The sequence below is a fragment of the Macrobrachium nipponense genome, chromosome 14 (assembly GCF_015104395.2).
Source record: "Macrobrachium nipponense isolate FS-2020 chromosome 14, ASM1510439v2, whole genome shotgun sequence".
NCBI classification, from domain to species: Eukaryota; Metazoa; Arthropoda; class Malacostraca; order Decapoda; family Palaemonidae; genus Macrobrachium; species Macrobrachium nipponense.
In genome coordinates, this window is record NC_087207.1 from 82,982,874 (window position 1) to 82,988,069 (window position 5,196).

Consider the following 5,196-nt stretch of genomic DNA (forward strand, 5'->3'; position numbering starts at 1 on the left):
ATGTCTACTATGGGTTTCAGAGACAGTGCAAGCAGGTTTTTGGGCAATACCTATTTCTGTAACGAACTCTTAACAGAACGAGATTTTTGCTATAGTGCATTACACCCCAGTGCCGTAATTTATAAGGGTATCGTGAATCACTAATCGTAAAGAATAACGACACTTGTCCTTGTACCAAGAGACAACAACTCCATTATGCAGAAATGGATACGAACACGCGTATAAAGCTCCACCTACCCTCATCCCCCAACCCCCCCCCCCCCTCCACCGCCATCCCTTTTCTTCTCGTTCCTCCGCCTTCCTTTCTCTCTCTCTCTCTCTCTCTCTCTCTCTCTCTCTCTCTCTCTCTCTCTCTCTCTCTCTCTGTTGCCATTCGTATGTGTTGACCCTCCAAACAAACTGGGTATAAGACTACACACAAAACGTTGAAATTGGTGAAATTGAGGCTATGTATTGGAAGTATATATACATAAATATTAAAGCAATTTTATCATTATTGCATTACTATGACAACTAGAATTCATGGAAACAGTTTATAACCTGTTAAGCGTCACCCACGTAATAATACGTTTACCGCGATCTACTCGGTAGCGCCTTCAACGGGATATTACGTTCAAGACTTTAACTGTGCTTGTCAAGCCGTCAGCCCCGTAATAATACGTTTACTCGTATAGTGTAGGAACATCATTTGGTAACACTCTCAGCACATGGGAAACTTATTTCCAGCCTGGCAACTCTTTCCTGGTGGTCGCTTATGCTAGAAAACTGCCTGTCCCTGTTGGTTTTCTTTCAATACGCTTCGGGCGTTTATCGAGACATTGGATTTCGCGTCTTTCACAATGAATGTCCCAAAGAGGAGGCATATTTCTTTAGGTGAGATCAATCAAAAACTAGATGAGGAGTGTGATATTGATAACCTATTTGATGATGAGAGCTCTAGTCTGAATCCTCCAGTGATGATACAAACTTTTCTTCCAATTGCGGGAGTGAAGATGACTTTTCTTTGCCGATGACTGGACTCCGAGAGAGAGAGAGAGACGAGAGAGAGAGAGAGAGAGAGAAAAGAGAGAGAGAGAGAGAGAGAATTTACTACAGTTAATTACAGTATGAATAACAAGCATAAAAATCAATATTAACTTTGAAAAAACTATCATCAGTGCTATGATCGCTGATTACAAAAAAGCGTGACGGTACGTTAGCAGCGAGCTCATCAGGGGACGGACGCTTAAACAGGATAATAATGGAACGGCGTATGTGTGAAGCCTCCACTAATGTGGCAACGATGATTTTGCCATTCTTAGCATTGCAAACATTAAAGGGGTTACATTTATTTCTGGCATACGATTATTTAAAGAAATTCAAATACTAATAAAGACTGAAATCAATGAAAAGTGCTAGCAAAAACAAAAAAGCAAAAAAAAAAAAAACGTAGTCGTTCCTCTACACTATTCCGTATTCGTTCCTCTATGGTTTCGGCAGCCAGATGTACGAAAACGTTAGAAACATTTGATTTTATCTACTTAGAAATATCTGTAATTTTTCAGGGTAATTTGGTTGCAAAAAAGGGATAATATACATGAATTAAATCAAAATTTTTAAATAACAAAGTAAATTTAAACTAAATAACGAGTAAAGTAAACAGTTTAGGGAATAAAACTTTGCAGTTTCGTCGTCTGTCGTCGTCTGCTGTTCGAAATTGTGTTTATGGCGCGCGCGCTTAGAAACCAGGAAAAACAGCAACGGGTTTAAAGTGCAATGTGGAGTGAACTGAGACCAAAAATGTGTATAATAACAATCAAATAAGCACTGTGGAGTTTCAGTTGTGATGGCAGTAAGGATAAAAAACCGCCGATTACAAGTGTAAGAATGAATTCAGTTCCAACCATAACCCCGGGAATAACAAGTTTCATACTTTCACTAATATAGGCAACAAAATGTTGTTTTATTGTGCTGATTACAACTGACAATCTTTGAGTAAGATCAATAAACGTTACATACATTACCGCTAACATTGTTCAAATGAGTGCTGGGAAGGCTGGGGAAAGATGGTGGCCGTCACTGATGAGAACCGTCCATGCAAAACGTAGCCGCCATATTGGATTTCAAAACTGCCTTGAAAACATATTTTACGAAGAGCTCACATGCTTATTTTAGTTCGTATGGGGCTTTCATATATCACAATATGTTGACGAAACTTCAGTCTTTTAAATGGTATGCTTAGAGTTGCAATTGTATTCATGTTTCACCAATTAAATATCGAGTGAATAAGACCCGTCTACCGTGATGAGGGTTGGCCTGTCGTGATGTTTCCCCCTAATTGTATTCTTGTTTCACCATTTAAATATCGAGTGAATAAGACCTGTCCACCGTGATAAGGGTTGGTAGTCGCTGGTGTTTCCCCCTACTTACTTCGAAAGTAGAGGTCTTAGAGCTCCTACTATCATCACCAACAACTCATGACTGATGACCATCTCCGGTGTTAGGACGTGTTAAAGTACTTTTTCGGAGGGTGGCCACAAACGTGGTAGTCAGTGAGTTGGCCAGTCCAGTCGGTTGTTTACCCTATAAGCTTACTACCTTGACCAGGGTCAATTTAAATACCTAGGTATACCTAATATACTTACCTAGGTAGTCCATTGTAAGCATCTAGCCCACTACCTTTACACAAGGCTAGGTGAGCCCAGAGCCTACTGACAGCAACAACAAAGCAAAGACTACAACTCACCAACGAACCCTTTGAATTACAACAACTTTATTTTACATTTGAAGTAACCTGAAAATACTCCAACAGGACGACTGCCACCTAGCTGATACGTATATTCAGTCAATTTTCAGCAGTAGTAGTAGTAGGTAAGAAATTCCTTTGAAACGGCTCCCTTACTTATTTCATTCCTCCTTTCTTTGTGTTTGTTTGAGTTTCTTCTCTCTGAAACACCACACTTCTTTTAGAAATTCGTTCCTATTTTCCACTTCCTCCCTCCGTAGATCTACCAATAAGATTATATTAGCTACCAATTCTTCTTTATTTTCCTGATATGGTTGCTGCACAAAACTATATCTATATCTAATCTCATTGTATGCTGGGCAGGAAAGTAAGAAATGTTCTAAAATTTCACTTTTTTTCCTCACAGCACAAACATTTTGTATCTTAACCTTTTATCCTATTTCTATCATTTAATCCTAGTGTACCTAGTCTGGCCTTACTGATCAGCATTGTTTTTTTTATACCAGATTTCTTCTTTTATGTTTTCTTTATATTTTCTGTAGAGTCTTAATGTTTTTCTGTCTCGGTTGTTTATTATTCATTTTAACTGTTTGTCTTTAACTGCTTTAAGTTTGCTTAAGTTAGTGTTTAGTACTTCTTCCATATATTCTTTCACTTGCATTATTCAGGGGGTTTTCTTGTTTTCATACTGATCCATGGTTATCTCATATAGGAGCCTATTTCCACCACTCTCAAGTGTATGTTTCAGGTAGAATAGTTTATTCTTCACATCTCTTAAGTGGCAGGAAGATGCCCCTATATCAGAACTTAACGCACCACTTGCGTGTAACTTGCCGATTTCAAAATTGTTCTATATAATTGATTGTATATCTTCTGAAATTCACTTACGGTTTTCTTGTCAAGTTTCATGACTTCAATGGCATACATGAAGGATGGCATCGCTAACCATTTCCAATACAATTTTCCTATTTTTACCCTGCTACAGCTTTTATCGGTGACTGCATTAGCCATTTGCAATCTGCTTTGCTTTGATTTGGCCCCTCTTCATCTGTTCTCTGAATTAGTCTTTCATGTTGTTGATTGTCACTCCTAGGTAGTATATATTCTGCTTAACTATTTTTATTCCTTCTATATGCTTAATATTTTCCACATCGTCGATACTATACCAGTCGCTGTATATTAATATATTACTATTGCCACATTCGCTCACTATTTCCATAAGGGTTTTTATTGCATATAATAGTGCCACTATCCTTATAACTTCATTTCTAAAACCTTCTGTTATACTATCAAGTTTTTCTTTTATAAGGTACGTTATTAATGGAAAGAATATGGTTGAGCCGTTCCATCCTTGTCTTATTCCATTAGTTACATTTAGCTCTTTTTTGTTTTATATTGTTAAGGCATAGCCTTGTTACATCATTTGTATATGTAGGAAACAGAAGGAAACCCGTGTGTCACTCCAGTGCTTTATTACAAGTCCAGTCTATACAGAGGTGTGATTGCAAATGAGTTGCTACATTGGCGCCAATCGCGCTGTCCTTTCGGCAACAGACATAATGCAAGTTCAACCATCTTACATCCTCCCCCTAAGATTATGGCATGGCAGAATGGCACAATATTAAATGGAAATAATCAGTGATGGCAATAAGCAAATATGTATTAAATACATATATATACGCACAAAGAAAATATGCAAAAAAAAAAAAAATCTTATAGGAAAAAAGCAATGGTTAATGCACAGGTATCACAGCATAAATTGATATGCATGGCAGCAACATGAATATGCATAAAAATATGTCTGCAAAAATTAATTGTAGCCAGTTCGGCTTATCAAAAACAGAAGACAAGAAAAGCATGAGGGACAATATAAGACAATTTTACAGTGGCACAAGCATGAGCATGGGTTAACACTCAACATCACCCATGACATACTCGCCCATCCATGAGAGTTGGTACTGTCCTCCGCCTTTTTGGACGAGGTGGAGCGGGGTGGGTCCGGGCGTGAGGAAGAATGGCTGACGACGTTGGGGGCTGCTGTTTTAGCACTTTCAGCTGCTTCCTGTTTCTGAGTGACACTCTCCACCGCTTCCATCCAGACTAATGAGATACTGTCGTTGGCCCTTGGACTCCACTACCAACACAGATCGGTCCCAGGTTTTGTTTTGGTTACAGGATCCTGCACTCTTACCCTGTAGCCTACAACAAGGGGTATGAAGAACTCCCTGGTCCCAGCAAGTGGTTGGGTCTCCTTTTGGGACTCTGCCATTTTGTAGTTCCTCTTCTTCTGGATTATCTCGTCCCAGTGTCTCTCCACCTTGTAATGCTGTCTGAGCGTTGGCACTCCATCTCTGGGCTGCCTACCAATGGCAAGCTGTGCTGCAGATTTGTCAAACCCCTTAGGAGGGGTGTTGAGGTACTGAAGAATTGCCAGAGATGCCTTGTTCCAATCAAGGCTACCTCCTTTGCCT